The following is a 16,575-nucleotide window of genomic DNA, read 5'->3' on the forward strand; positions in this document are numbered from 1 at the left end:
AACCAGGGATCAGTGGGAAGGAATTGTCCCTAGCCGTCCAATGAGAGGTTGGCTGAGCAAAGATGGTCTCAGAATCACAGTGCTTAGACACCACCGTGCACCGCCAATGTGGGTCACATCACAGGCCACCCTGGAACTGCAGGTGCCATCCTGATAGAAAGGGTGGGACTCACGAGGGCTCTCACGGTGGTGTGCAGCTGCCAGGGCCACATCGCCATCCAGGCTGGGGTAAGTGAGCAGCGGCTCTTTCCGGACCTTGCAAATTGTCTGCCAGCCCATCCATCCTTGTTCTCTCTCGGTCAGCCGAATCAACGGTGCTGGTGTTGTGTCCTGCTTCAAAAAGCCTGTGATTCTCAGGAGACAGGAAGCATGGCAGATAAAAACTTCGAAGATCTCCATGTACAAAGGAATTAGCGCAAAGGAACTACCAATGAAAGGGAGGGGGAGCAAAACCAGCAATAACAAATGGGAGCCGGTACATCAAAGCACCAAGGAGACATCTTGGAAGCCACATCACATGAGACTTTGGAGTGGCAGCCACCTTATCATACGATGTCTGCCAGAGCTTGAGAACATAACAACAGAGGTGACCTTGGAGATCAGCTCTATCTGCAGGTGGCTGAGGAGCCGAGAACCAAGGACCAGACTGTAGGGGGCTGGACTCTTTCGCCTGACTCCTCCACACAGGTGCGTGTGTGTGTGTGTGTGTGTGTGTGTGTGTGTGTGTGTGTGTGTATGTGTTTACATATGTCAGTATGTTTGCACACGTGTGGCAGTGCCCAGCTAAAACACCACTAACTATCATCATGGGTAGACCCATTCACAACTGGAACTACAAAATCAGGGTTCTTCTAAGAAAAAGCATGCCCCTGCCGCCACTGTGAGCCTGCAGATGCAGGTGGGTGGTTGTCAGTCTCTGGTTCTTTCCCAGACCATCCAACTCCCATTCCCTGCCTTAAAGGACCTGCCACTGACCCACTGGCCCCAGAGTCACTACAGCCACACCCACTCTCTGAAGGCAAGGCAGGGTGCTTACTTTCCTTCCTGTGTCCTGGGCCCCAGGGAAAGGTAATAAGGTCTTTCCCAGACCAGGGAATGGGCTTTCGTCCTCCTTCTCCTCTTTAATACCACATACCTACGTAACAATGGGTTGCATTATGACACTTGTACATATGAGCATCGTGTTCTTTGACGAGACTCAAGCTCCCGATGCTCATGGCATCGACCCCTCCAGCTGACCTCTTTCTGCTTCCTGAGTCATCCCCCGTTCTACTTTCATGCCTGTTCTACTTTGCTTTCTATGACCCTGACCAAAAACAACTTAAAAGATAGATTTGTCTTAGAGTTTCAGGCCATAATCCATCATCGAGGGAAGTCAGGGACTGAAACGGAAACCAGGAGGAGAGCTGCTTGTTGGCTTTCTCAGCCTGCTTTCTTATAGAACTCAGGTACACTAGCCTAGGGATGGCACCACCCACAGTGGGCTGGGCCCTCCTAAATTCATTAACAATTAAGAAAATGCCAGCTGGGCATGGTGGCACATGCCTTTAATCCCAGCACTCGGGAAGCAGAGGCAGGTGGGTAGCTCTGCAAGTTCAAGGCCAGCCTGGTCTACAATGAGAGTTCCAGGACAGCCAGGGCTGTTACACTAAGAAACACTGTCTGGGGGTGAGGGCAGGGAGAGAAAAGAAAGAAATGAAAAAAAAGAAAACGCTCCCACAGTTATGCCCACAGGACAATCTGTCTGAAAAAGCCCCCAGTTGGACTTCCTCGGATAACTGTGGCCTGTGTCCAGTCAGGTTGATATGTGAAGCTAACTAGGGGAGTTCCTTTATTGTATTTGATCTATATTTTACATACAAGAGAAGGCATCCTTTTCTGTTTAGCCTAATTTGCTTGACACACTGATGCCCAGTTTCATCCATTTTCCTGCAAATGACATGATTTTGCTCTTCTTGATGACCAAACAAAACTCCATTCTCTCTGTGTGTGTGTGTGACATTTTCGTTAGATGACGACCTCTTGATGGGCTTCAGCACTGGTTTCACACCTTGGGATGTGACTAGACCTAGTGCTCAGTTGTCTCTACGAGGCAGACTAGGATTTCTTCAGGGATGTGCCCACGAGCAGCAGCCATGTCTGGGGCATATGGCGATTCTAGCTTTAGCTTTCTCGGGGAGCCCCATGCTGGCTCAGGGTGCTAGCTTTCTGATAGCAGTGACCTGGAGAATAAAAGGCACATAGCCAGGGGCTGTGGAGTGGAAGAGGGAAGCAGGGGGCCCGGGATTCTGAGAAGAAGCTATCTGCAAAGGGATCTCAGCCACTGTGTTCAGAACTAAGGTCCCTAAGGGAGACACACTGCTTCTGCTTCCCCAACACCCCGGGATGCTCGGGCTCTCGGGGACTTGGGATGCAGGTTCCATCCCATTCTGATGGGTGTCATCCAATTAGTAAATTTATTTATCACTAGTGGTTTTTAAAGACATGGTTTCTGAGCAAGTTAGACAATGCAGTAATTATATGTACCAGCTGAGTGGTGGCGTTCATCATCACCACTCCAAGTTCAAAGCACTCCAAATGATGAGATGGATCGTCCTCAGCTTCCCAAGAGGGTGGCCACAGTATTCTATCAAACTTCCCGACGAGGAAGCCAAGTGACCCAAAGGTGAAAAGTCCAAGGGAACAGTCTGGAAGATACAGCCCGCCACATTGTGCAGGAACGCTCCCCAGTGGCAGGGCTGTCTTTGCATCCTGCAGCGTCAGGCCTCACTGGGCCTCTCTGCTGTCCTGCAAGCCTGTGGTTGCCGAGCCTTGCACTGTGCAAGGGACTCTTTTCCCCTTTTAGTTAGACCAGATGGCAGGCACTGGGTTAAGCGTATTTTCTGTTTTATGCTTTCTGTGAGGCAGGTTTTCTTACAAGAGAAAATGAAACGTAAACAAATCAGGAACCATGTTGGTGCCTGGCACTGCTGCCATGCTGGGCCCTGGCACTGCTAATGGATACAGAGATTTTGGGTCAGAATTCAGGGCGCCTGTCCAACCAGCTCTGTGCTTTGCCCCCCTCCCTTCCCGGGGCAGGGCACTTCCTCCCATAGGCAGAATCCTGGCTCCATTGCCTCCCATCCTTCACCTTGGCCATGTTTTATAAAACACTGAGCCTCAGCTTCCCCATCCATGAAATGGGGGTGAGCGCTAGCCCCATCTGGTCATTAACGAATGTTAAGACGAGACATTTCCACTCCCAGAGCCTCTTTGACCCTCTCTGGTTGATTTCAAGGCTTCTAGTGCTGCGCTGGCCGATTACGGACGGTGGCAACCTCATTCTGCAAAAATCACACAGGCTTTTACAGATCTTTACGGGGAGGAAATGGGCTAATGTGCTGTTTCCCGGCATGTGCCGGCACCCGATCTCTCTCTAATGGGCTCAAATTGCTGTTTTAAAACCTAAACCATGAACTTAAACCCTCCCGCAGACATGTACAGGGGCGGCGTCCTCACTTCTTATGTTTCCCAGAGAAAAATGAAAGCTGAGAAAAACATCAGGCCTTCCCCTGCCTTCGAAAGGTGGGTGACGGGGATATCTCAGGAGACCCTTCTGATTTCAGCATGGGTTATAACTTCAAACTCGGATTGATCTCTCCATGACACTGTTCCCCTGAAATCTTGAGAAGGGCAAGACAGTCTTAGAGTCTCCCCAAGGGGCAGAGGCCAAGGGTCATGGGTCAGGGACACACTCTGGTGGTTGCAAGCCTCTGGCCTGCAACCTACCCAAGCTGGCCACACCTCTGACGATTGCTACCAAATTCCTACCCAGGCCCTCTGTGTGGTTTAAATTCTTGAGAACCAACCTTGCTTTTAATAAATACTTTCTAGCCGGGCGGTGGTGGCGCACGCCTTTAATCCCAGCACTTGGGAGGCAGAGGGAGGCAGATCTCTGTGAGTTCGAGACCAGCCTGGTCTACAAGAGCCAGTTCCAGGACAGGCTCTAAAGCTGCAGAGAAACCCTGTCTCGAAAAACCAACAAAACAAAACAAAACAAACAAACAAAAAAAACTTTCTAGGCAAGAACTGGTAAGTCAGCCATGAACACCTTGCACGGCCCAGCACCGTGCGTGGTTATCTGTTCCCTGGAGACCTATAGAGTCCTATGAGGTAGGCACTGTCGGTGCCGAAATGAGGGGCTTTGACATTCATTTGCCACGCCCACATCATTGCTGATTGGCAGGACAGACAAGACAGCAACTAAGTCTCTTCAAGTTCAGCTAGATTCTGGTTCTTCCTTCCTTTAGCCTCACTGACCTGCTCTTCCTGTGAGCACCCAGGACACACCATGAGAAAGCCCTGGTGTGCCGGCAGAGAAGGCAGGAGCGATACCGTGACTAAAAGATTAAGACCTTCACCGGGCAGTGGTGGCCCTCACCTTTAACCCCAGCACTCCGGATGGAGGCAGAGAAGGCTGAGCTCTGTGAGTTCGAGGCCAGCCTGGTCTACTGAGTGAGTTCCAGGACAGGCTCTAACGCGACGGAGAAACCCTGTTAGGTTGACTCTCACGGCTGTTTTGTTATAGTAATGGAAAGTTGTGGCTGTAGTCTCCGTGAAGACAGGAAAATCTCCACAGGACACGAAAAACATCAACTTTACTCATTATTTTCTCCACAGCATGAGTTCCTGGCATAAAAGAGTGATCGGTTAAAAATGTGCACCGTAAATGAATGAATCGCTGGACTGAACTGCTGGCTGCTCTTCCAGAGGTCCTGAGTTCAATTCCCAGCCACCACATGGGGCGTCACAACCATCCATAGTGGGATCTGGTGCCCTCTTCTGGCGTGCAGATGTACATGCAGAGAGAGCACACACAATGTAAATAAATAATTTTTTTAAAAATTAATAAATTGCTGATGAGGTAAAAGCCCGTGGTGGGCCTCCCCTAGAACCATGGACAGGGTATGAGCACCTTCCCTGGTGCTTTTTTTAAAGATTTATTTATTTATTATATATACAGTGCTCCGACTGCATGCATGCCTGCACGTCAGAAGTGGGAGCCAGATCTCATTACAGATGGTTGTGAGCCACCATGTGGGTGCTGGGAATTGAAGTCAGGATCTTCAGAAGAGCAGCCAGTGCTCTTAACCTCTGAGTCATCTCTCCAGCCCCCCTGGTATTTTTTTAATATTTATTTTCTATGTAAGAACGTTTCACCTACATGTATGGATGTGCACTTGTTGTGTTGTGTACATAGTGAGAAGAGGAGTCAGCTCCCCGGAACTGGAGTTACAGACAGTTGTGAGCTGCCACGCAGCAGCTAGGGATTGAACCTGGGTCCTCTGCAAGAGCAGCCAGCTTATTTCCCTTAACCCTAGCCATCTTTCCTGCCCCTTGCCTGGGATTTTTGAGTGTTGTGTTGTTCACAAATGATCCCCCTGTGCTCCTGAGGCCATCAGAACTTTCCAGAGTAGTCCTCACCGCACTTGAGACCAGTTGTCTGTGAGGCTTACTGTCCCCTAAAAGTGTGGAAGAGAACACACTTGGCTCCTGTCAGAGCCCCTAAACAGGCTCCAGCTGGAACTGTGGTGAATAGCTATGGCCCTGCCCCCTGAAAGGTTACTCCTAAATCTTAACAAGAATTTTTTTTTTTTGTTTGTTTGTTTTTCGAGACAGGGTTTCCCTGTAGTTTCTAGAGCCTGTCCTGGAGCTAGCTCTTGTAGACCAGGCTGGCCTCGAACTCAGAGATCCGCCTGCCTCTGCCTCCCGAGTGCTGGGATTAAAGGCGTGCGCCACCACTGCCCGGCCTAGAATTTTCTTTTTTTAAAAAAATGTATTTATTAGGTATACAATATTCTGCCTGCATGTATGCCTGCACACCAGAAGAGGGCACCAGATCTCATTATAGACGGCTGTGAGCCACCATGTGGTTGCTGGGAATTGAACTCAAGTCCTCTGGAAGAACAACCAGTGCTCCTAACCTCTGAGCCATCCTCCAACTCCAGCAAGAATTTTCTTTTTTTTTAAGTATTTATTTATTTATTTATTTATTTATTTATTTATTTATTATGTATACAATATTCTGTCTGTGTCTATGCCTGCAGGCCAGAAGAGGGCACAAGACCTCATCACAGATGGTTGTGAGCCACCATGTGGTTGCTGGGAATTGAACTCAGGACCTTCGGAAGAGCAGGCAATGCTCTTAACCACTGAGCCATCTCTCCAGCCCCCTCTAGCAAGAATTTTCTAAATATATACTTTTGAGATTATCTACAACCTGTTTATAACAGACACAGAGTTGGGTTTTTATTGCTGTGTGAAAGGCAAGGGTTTTATAAAGAGGGAATTTGAATTTTGGTCCAGAGGAGAAAAACCATTCACCTCATAGCCAAGAAGTAAAAAAAAAAAAAAAAAAAAAAAAAAGAGGAAGAGGGAAGTGCTGAAGAGATCATTCAGTGATGAAGAGCGCTTGTTGCTCTTGCAGAGGGCCCAGGTTCGGTCCCCAGCACCCGTGTGATGGTCTCACAACCATCTGTGACTCCAGTTCCAGCCTCTACCAACCTCCTCAAGCACTGCACACTGGAGAGTGGTTATATCACTTCATGGGCATGCAGACAGATACCTAACTTACCAGACCACCATCTACTCTTAAAAGTTCCATCCCCAGCCCCAACTCCCCAGGGTTTGGACCCTAACCTTTATTATGCAGGGCTTTAAGAGAGCCTTTCTCAACTGCAGTAACACCCAACCAACTTCAAGGAATGAGATGATACGCATATTTTTCCCTTAGCTCATTTATTAAATAATGTATGATTTGGGGTTGGAGAGACAGCTCAGAGGTCAAGAGCTCTGGCTACCCTTGCAGAGGAAGCTGGGTTCAGTCCCAGCACACACATGGTAGCTCACAACCATCTGTAACTCCAGTTCCAGGGGATTTGATGCCCTATTATGCCCTCAGTGGGCACTGCACATGCATGGAATGCATACACACACACACACACACACACAGACAGAAAAAAAACATAGATATAAAATAAGTAAATCTAAACAGTTAAAATACAGAATGCATGGCTTGCCCTTTTCCTGCCTTCCTCAGACCCATGAGTTGGAGCATGTCCACCAGACATGGAGTAGACCCTGGGAGAGCCTTGCAGGCCCTGACATGGTGGTCTACCCTGGACCCATGAGTTAGAGTATCTCCAGCAGACACAGAATGGTCCCTGGGAGAGCCTTGCAGGTCCTGGTGTGGTAGTCTAAGCCTGGTTTATCATATATAGTAGCCAACTATTCACTCCAAAGACCAGTAGTATGGTTTAATTGTGGATTGGCCTCGTCAAAACTCTAGTGGAGCGTGGGAGGATGCGGGTTGTGGCAAGTGGTCCTTGCTCTTTGGGCTGCGTTTCCGTTACCTCTGCGTTGTTGCAGATCAAGGCTGGATTATGTGCTCTTTGTCTTCTGTGGGCCTGCACTTGCTCTTCCACTTTTCAGATACGTTAGGAGCATGCTAACACCAGGCTGCTGGGCTTCCCAGTCTCCAGCACCGTAAGCAAATCCCTTTCCTTCAGGAGTCATTCAATCTCCTTTTCCTTATAAGTCACGGGATGGCATTTTGCCAGCACAACAGAAAACAGGCCAAGTCAGCGGAATTCGCCCAGGCCTGAAGCAGCAACTCCAGGGAGTCACGGGGGAGCCCATCACAGACACCAAGACCAAATGCCTGCAGACGGACACTTCACACTGAAGCTGGGTGCTTCCCCAGGCCAGTCAGGAGCCGGATCTGGGAGGAAGCCTGAGGTATCCACTGACTTTGATCAAGTTCCCTAACCCTGCTGGGCCTGGCTTTTCTCATTGGGACCAACATCTGATTAGGGCTGATTTTAATCATTATAGGGTAAGAAGGAAGAGGAGCTTCCTCCCCTCCAGAGATGCCACCAACAGAAGGGGGGGCTCTGTTTATAATCACCCGATTCCTCTGAACCCCAACACGAATTTACAACACACGTGCTGGCGAGCAGCACACGTAGCAGTCAGCCAGCGACACAGGAGTTGGTGCATACGGGCCACCTTGTCCTCATCTCTTTCAGGGAGCTGTCCCCATCCCGACTCCCAGGGCAACATCATAGGCCAAGTCGTTTCTATTTACTTGGGATTTTCCTACTGGTTTGGGTCCAGCTTATTTGACAAATTAGGATTTTATTGTCAAGCTAATGATTGCAACAAATTGTGACTTGCTGTAATTTTGAAAGGCCGGGATCCAGAGCAGTTGAATAATTCTGTAACAATTATGACTTACCACGGGAGTCTGGAGCGGGTACTTCCTGCGTCTCAAGGGAGATTGTGGGGAGGCCTGGGAGCTGGCACTCACACTGCCCATCTGCCTGCTTGCCTAGGAACAGGAGGAATGAAAACCTGCCGCAGGAGAGAATTCCTTTGTCCCATAGCTCCTGGCCATCACCTGTGTGTTTAAATAGCTGTCACCGAGGTTCAGCTAGGTAGATCCCACAGTAGTGATGATTTCGGGTGTTACAGAGTCTCTTTCATTCCATTTCTACTTGCCCTTGAGAGATGGCAGAGGCAGGCATCAAGGTTTGGCTTGGGGTGAAAAACTGAGACAGGAAGCCTACAATAAAGGTGATGTCTCCTAGTCCTAGTTCCTCTTGTTTCAGGACACTGGGAAGGACAGAATGCCTCTGGCTGCTGTGGAAGTAGAGAGGGTAGCGTTCCCTGGCTGTGGGGACCGATACAGTACAAGGGAAAATGGGCATTATTTCTTTTCTAATCAGTATCATGAGGCATTTTTCAAATTAACCACTTTCCTCCAACACTTACCATATTGAGTGGCTCGAGGTACAGCCATCAGGGAGGACTCTGCCATCTGCATTTAGAAAATTGCCTATACATTTATTAAAGTGAAATTCACCCATTAATTAATGCCGTCCCCCCTGAAGACTCTCATTAGCACATCGAGCTAATTGCTGAAGCCGCAGGCCTGGGGCTGGCGGCGTGGGTTGTGCCTTTCTTTCCTTTTGCGGTAAAAATGTGCTCCAGCTCTGCCCTTTGTGCGATTTGCACAAATTCGACAGTACTGAGGGCGACCTTTGGACGCAGGAGCTGAGGCGACTTTCAGAGAGCTTTCCCTCCACGTGAGGTACGGACAGCTGTTTCTCCAACAAGAGATCCTCCCAGCATTAGGGACGGGTCTGGCTCAGCAGTCTGTCAGGCTCTGGGATGGTCAGGAGACCAATTCTGGGAGGGATTCCAAGTCCCCTTTACTGAGTTCTGCCATACACTTGGTCTCCTCTTCTCCTCCCATCACTCAATGATACTCTCACCTCTTTATCAGCAAGCAGATAAGAAGCAGGACTCACACAGATCAAAGGGCTTAGGTGTATTTCTATCAGCGAAGCCATCGGGAGGAAGGCACCAATCAGGTGGGGGAGAGAGAGAGTCTTCCACCGGGGTAACAACTGTGGTACAGACCCGCCTTGTGCAAAGCTTTCTGCTAGCCTTAGTCCTCAGTGTTCCAAAGACAATCTTTATTTGCTCTTCCAGGCACTGGGTCAAGTCCTAGCACCAACAAAAATCAAAACTACGGACACTGTTTGGCTGGGCAGGATCAAGACACGTTTTATTGCTTACACGTCACAAGGATGCCTGAGGTTCACATTCCCAAGCACATTTTTTACTGGCACGTTGCCCTCTTCCCCCTATACTGGATCCCCGGGAAGATGCTAAGGGTAGTGGGATAAATAATGAAACCCCAATCCATCATTTATATTCCAGTTCCTGGGGTTCAAGTATTACCCCATATAGCAGCTTCAAAAAGTGTTAGAGTCATAGCCATGCTATTTCCTCTCTTTCCCTTACCTGAGGGATTAAGCTTTGTGGAAATTATCTAAATACCTGGGCTCAGCTTAGATTTATTTATTTATTTGTGTGTGTGTGTGTGTGTGTGTGTGTGTGCTTGGCCTGCACGTCTGTGCTTCATGTGTATGAAGAGCCCACAAAGGCCAGAGGAGGGCATTTAATCACCTGGGACTGGAGTTACAGAGGACTGTGAGCTGCCATGTGGGTGCTGGGGACTGAACCCAGGTCCTCTGCCAGAGCAGCCAGCACTCTAATCACTGAGCCATTACCTCTCTGGGCCTGCCTAGACAGTCTTTAAAATCCCTGCAGGGAGCCGGGCGGCGGTGGCGCACGCCTTTAATCCCAGCACTCGGGAGGCAGAGGCAGGCGGATCTCTGTGAGTTCGAGACCAGCCTGGTCTACAAGAGCTAGTTCCAGGACAGGCTCCAAAGCTACAGAGAAACCCTGTCTCGAAAAACCAAAAAAAAAAAAAAAAAAAAAAAAAAATCCCTGCAGGGCCTTCAAAGGCCCTTTTCTCTCCACTTGAAAAACAAGCATGCCTTCTCTGAGGCTCTGGTTGCGTTTGTTGGTTGAGATCAGGGTCACTGTGCTGGCCTCAGACTCATTGCAGTCCCCCTGCCTCAGACTTCCGAGTTACAGTTATGGGAGGGTGGTACCACGCTCAATTTACTCTGGCCTTTTATTTTATTGTTTCTCACGGCTTCCTTATTTTTTAATTCACTGATGTGTTTTCAGTTAAATGAATGGCCCTGATGTTTTCTTGTTGTTCTGAGTAGGGGAATCCGTTGGCGTTGGTCTTTGTATCATTTTACAAACTGCTGTATGATTGGCACATAGTACATCATAAAGAGCCTCTGGCCGGTTCTAGGACAGTCCTCCACATCTTGTGCCATGAGCAGCGGAATCTCCGGTGTCTTGAGGCTTCTCTATCAGTCTGGTTCCATGTTTTCTGTGGTTTGTCAACCCCAGGATTCTCAGATTGGAAGCTTTGCCCCCAGTGTGGTGTCACTGAGAGGGAGCCGGTGGGAAGACCATGAGTTCACTGAGGGCGTTCTCTCCAGAAGGGATTAAGGTTGCTCCTGTGGGACCCTTGTTAGTTCTCTTGAGAAGTTGTTCTATACAGGCAGAGTTGGTTCTCACCTTCCTGACTCTGTGCCTCACTGTGTGGCCGTGAGAAGCACAAGTCTATGGGACAGTTCTCATTCGAACCACCACAGCCTCGCAAAGTTCTTTATATCGAAACTACCAACTCAGACTGGCTCAATGTCTTTCCTATGAACGACGTAAGGTTATATGACTGTGTGTCAGGTTGACAAAGGGCAGACTCATGATGGCTAGTCTTGGTTGTCAACTTCACTACATCTGAAGTCAATTGAAACACAAATGGCTGGGCACAGCTGTGAGGAACCTTTTCCTCTTTCCTTTTTAAGATTTATGTATTTTTTATGTATGCAGCGTTCTGCCTGCATGCCGAAGGAAGGCACCAGATCCCATTGTAGATGGTTGTGAACCATCATGAGGTTGCTGGGAATTGAACTCAGGACCTCTAGAAGAACAGCCTCTGAGCCATCCCTCCAGTCCCAGGAAACTTTTTCTTAATTAAATCATTTGAAGCGGGCAGTGATGTCGCACGCCTTTAATCCCAGCACTCGGGAGGCAGAGGCAGGAGGATTTTTGTGACTTTGAAGCCAGCCTGGTCTACAAAAAAAAAAAAAATTTGAAGCGGGAAGACACTCTTCTAATTCGCATCTTTTGAGGTGGGAAGATCCAGTGTAATCTGGACCACACCTTCTGTGGCAGCCAATAGAAAGGACATGGAGGAAGGAAGCTTTTGCTCTTTTCTGGCTTGCTGTTGCCTTGCTAGCAAACCCCATTCCTTCAGCAGAAGACCGACGGAGACATCCAGCCTGAGCAACTACTGGATTCTTGGACCTTCTATTGGTAGATAACCATTGCTGGGCTAGCTTGACCACAACCCATAAGCCATTCTAATACCCACCCATGTGTGTATTCTTGTCTGTGTGTGTGTGTGCACGCATGTGTGTATACATATATATGTGCACATATATGTATGTATTTGTATTCTATAAGTTCTGTTCCTCTAATAATAAACATAGGACAATTTGCCAGCTTGAAGTTAAAGACTAGCATCATAATAATAGTTTTCAAGACAACAGTGGCTGGTTGTGGTGACTCACACCTATAATCCCAGCTCCCAGGAGGCAGAGGCTGATAAGATCTCTGTGAGTTCTAGGTCAGCAAGGGCTATATAGTGAGACCCTGTCTCAAACAAACAAACAAACAACAACAAAATTCCTATAGTCTGGGACAAAAATTAGGTCATGCATGGTAGAAGGGTGGAATTTTTATTTCAAACAGAACCTTCCAGCAAGTGTGGCACAAGGCAGGAAGGCAGCCATTTTCTCAAAGAAAGGACGGCACAAAAGACGTTTTCTGGTGAATTTAGCTAAGTGTGCCCCACTCCTGCCTTGTGAAGCAGCCACCTGGGGTAGAGATGAAGGTCTGCCTAGGATGCCCAGGGTGCACCCATAGAGCAACACTGTTCCCTTTCATTTAAAAGTGGAAACATTGCTCAAATCCAGGAGCAGCGAAGTAAGTCCCTGGGGAAAACGGGGGTGTGGGGGGTGCTCATATCCCAAGACCTAAGAATTGGTGGAGGAATGGCCTCCAAACAGTGTGTGGTTCATCTTTGAAAAGCCTCAGGATTCAAGCCCTGTCTAATGTCTGCAGCTGCGTGGATGGCTGAGGATGGAAAAGCAAAGGGTGGGTGGTCGTTGCAGGCTTTTTCGGGACGATTCTTCAACAGTGACACCTTGTGGCCACTGTAAGAAACTGCAGCGCTAGCACCTGGGGGAGCCTGGAGAAGAGCTACAAGGGAATTTTGAGAGACACATACTGGACTCACAGTTCTGAGCGCTCTATCAATTCATGTGAAGAAAGAATATGACAATAGAAGCGTAACCGTCGACTTACACCACAGTGATTGAAGAGCGAGCCTGCCGATTGACAACCAAATCAGATGGGCTGTTTAAAGCCCTATTAACATTGAAAATACTGAAACTGCTCGAAATGCAATGTCAGTTTTAGAAGCAGAATATGAAAGTGTATGTAGATGTGACCCATTTGGTCCTATTTATCCAAAAGAGGACCATGTGAGAAACCAGAGATAGCTATAAACACAGACTGATCAGAGCTGCTCTCTGATCATGGCATGAAGCTCGCTTATGATCTATAGCACTTGGCTTCTTTTTGACCTCTTCCAGTGGTCCCCCTTGTGAGGAGGAGCATCTTCTGTAGTGAGCGTGCCTTCTGAGAGGCATATACCTGTGAGCCGCCAGCTTCTGGTCACCATGGGTAAGCAAAACACTGGTAGGTGTGCACAGAACCCAGGGTGCTAGTGAGCCCCTGGAGCTTGTGAATCATCATTGTATTGTTATTATTATTACTATCATTATTATTATCATTATTACCTCTCTTCTTTGAAACAGGGTCTTACTATGTAGCCCAGGCTGGCCTCAAACCTCCAGCCTCAGCCTCTTAAGGGACTGCAGGTATGAGACACCATGCCAGAGTAGTTTATTCTCTTTTGGTACCATAGAGTGGTTTTGGTGTGGATGTTGCATGCAGGAAGATGTGGATAAAGCCCCGCCTCCTCAGCAAAAAATAGACAGCTATTCCTGTCTTTGCTGAGGTTTGGCGCTGGGCGAGACTCGGCCATGTGATGGCCCAGGAGATATAATGACGAGAGGGACAGATGCCGAGGATGGTCTGCGTATATGGAACCAGTTCTACTGACAGCTAGCGAGGAAGTCCCTAGGGAGACGCTGTCCCACATAACAACAGCCCTTTGTCAGTCTTGGGTCCCCAGCTCAACTGTCTTTCTGGGAGTCTTGGCTGGGCTCTATCCCAGTGTTTCTCACTGAATACTCAGTGTGTGCGTTTACCCCCTCTCTGCTGTGGGGAAGGTGACTGCCCAGACCTGTGCCCCTAGAAGACCAGGGATGTGGCCAGCGGCTGGTTCTAAGTTCACCTGCACAGAAGAGTGGTCCCAGTCACTGTGGACTTGACAGTCATGCTGAGCCTTCCTTCTGGTGGGAGTCGTTCCATTGTCAAATTCTCTCAAAGAGGACAACTCACTTGGTCACTGCCTGGCTTTGCTGCCAGAGACAGGGAACGTCTGTGTCATGCAAAGAAGTATCTGAACCTCTGAAGGCACCAAGGACCCGGAAGTCCCCGTCACCCTCTCATCTGTGAGCTAGCACACTTTGGAGTGCTTTGAGGAAGCAGATGCCTTGTGAGCCATAACAAGTGTTAGGCTAGATCTGGGGTGGGGGGAGAGCAGAGCGGACGCCTGACAGAGCATCTGCTAGGTGCCAAGAGTCTGCTGATGCTTGACTCTGTAAGTCCCTGTGCCTGCATGATGGACCGACGGCGCCTTGATCCAGAGGAGTACAGGCATCGATATAACCACATGCAGAGTCAGCCTGGCCCTGCATCAGCTCAGCTCTAGCTACAACCACCTCCAACCTCCATTCTTAACCTCACTCCAATCTGTGGAGCAGCTGTTGCCCCATAGCCTTCCCTTAGAGGCCAGGATTACTGTGAGACCAAACACCAGGCTAAGCTCCACAGGTATCCAGATGTGTCGGGATGGCTATGAGCTATGCTGTATGGACACACAGGGGTGGATATCCGAGAGATACCTGCACTCCTGACCTGGGTGGTTCCATCTGGGTTGGACCTGGGGTTGGGGAGTGAGTCAGGCAGGTGGAGAGAGGAGAATAACAGCCAGGCTGGGCTGTGGAGGGAGAAGGGGATTGCCAGCAGCTGCAGCAGTCCGGAGCCGAGGAAGAGCAGGGAAGCCGTCCCACTAAGGGAGAACATGCTGGTCACCAGGGTAAAGATGGAGCCTTGCTCCATCTGTGTGTCCATCTGTCTACGGTCATATTTGATTCCCCCCCCCCCTTTTTTTTTTCGAGACAGGGTTTCCTTGTAGTTTCTAGAGCCTGTCCTGGAACTAGCTCTTGTAGACCAGGCTGGCCTCGAACTCAGAGATCCGCCTGCCTCTGCCTCCCGAGTGCTGAGATTAAAGGCGTGCGCCACCACCGCCCGGCTTATGGTCATATTTGAAAGGACATCCTAAAACACTCCAGGTAACCGTTAACAAATAAATGGACACACAAAGGGTGCCTTCCCTGGCAGAACTCTAAGGACTTGCCTTATTCGCCTTTTCTCACCTCCAGTGTGAACCTCCTGGGGGAAGTTCCGCCTTCCAGAACCAACTTGCTATTTGTCCTGCTGAAGGTCATCTGTCAACAGGCGGTGAGTCCCTGTCAGGTCTGAGCACTGCCTGGGACGTAAAACTTCCTGTTGTCATAAGCTCAGCAGAGTCCCCAGAGCCTCTGGGAGCAGTGCTTGCCACAAACAGGTTCAGGCTTTGGCTATTTAACGTAAGAATGGCTTGTTTGGTCTAGTCTTGGCCAGGTACCCAGTGTATACAACAGACCTGGGGAAGAGCTGACTCCCTAGGGCAGTGATTCCCAACCTTTTCAACCCTGCGGCCCTTTAATACAGTTCCTCACGTTGTGGTGACCCCCAACCACAAAATTATTATCCTTGCTACTTCATTACTGTAATTTTGTTACTGTCGTAAATCACAATGTAAATATCTGTGTTTTCCAGTGGTCTTAGGCAAATCCTGTGGAAGGGTCCATTCGACCCCCGCACCGCGAAGGGGCCACGACCCACAGGTTGAGAATCACTGCTCTAGAACTCTCTGACCACTTTGAGTCTCCGTCCATCCCAAGAAGAAGGCTCCCTCCACAGGCATCATGCCCTGTCCTCCTGGGTTTGGGCTTTGTGGATAACGATGAAAGGCCTGCCACATTAATGTTTCCACAGGGTACCCAAGGCTGACCTGTGATGGTGATAGGGGGAGAAAATAGTGCCTTTAACATATGGTAATCCTGCCTCATTCAGTCTGAAAAGGTCACATGAAAAATTCTAGAAATAAAAAATTTGCAAGTTTCAAATAACATTTATTACCGTGCATTAGAATTGTTCTGTTTTGTTCTGATTGTTACTAATCTCTTACTGTGCCTAATTTTTCGATTAAACTCAGTCATAGGCGTGTGTGCGAGAATCCGCATTGTATATTGCGTGGAGGGGCAGTCAGCTGTTAGGGCAGGCGCTAGCCCGGGTGTTGTGCAGGTCCTGTGATTAAGCACGAACGGCACAGACTCTGGTGCCAGAGCCTCGCCCCCTCCTCATTCTGACAGTTACATCTGCTCTGCCTCTCTGTGTTTCCAAATGGGCAAGCAGTGGCCAAAGGCAGGCGCGGTGTGTCCCCCCTGCACCCCAGAGCCAGAGTGCTCATGCCTCACACATCAGGGTGGTCCTCACACACACCTCCGAGAGAAGTGAACTGGTAAACCCAGTCACACAGGCTCTGTGGCCGTGGATGAGTCACGTGACCAGAGTAGGTCGCAATTGTTTTTCCACCTGTAGTCCAGCCCCCAAAGGCATCAATCACAGAGTCATGCATCACCCATAGATCCAGGGAGGTCACCACTGACCGGCACTGAACAGCCCTCAACTTCAGTTCTTCTTGCTCTCCCACCCTCAGTTTGTCTCCAGAATGAATTTTCCGCTTGCCTATTTCGGCCTGATCCCGCCTCCGAGTCGGGGAGGCTTTTGTCACAGGAG

Source organism: Arvicola amphibius, chromosome 10 (assembly GCF_903992535.2).
Source record: "Arvicola amphibius chromosome 10, mArvAmp1.2, whole genome shotgun sequence".
NCBI classification, from domain to species: domain Eukaryota; kingdom Metazoa; phylum Chordata; class Mammalia; order Rodentia; family Cricetidae; genus Arvicola; species Arvicola amphibius.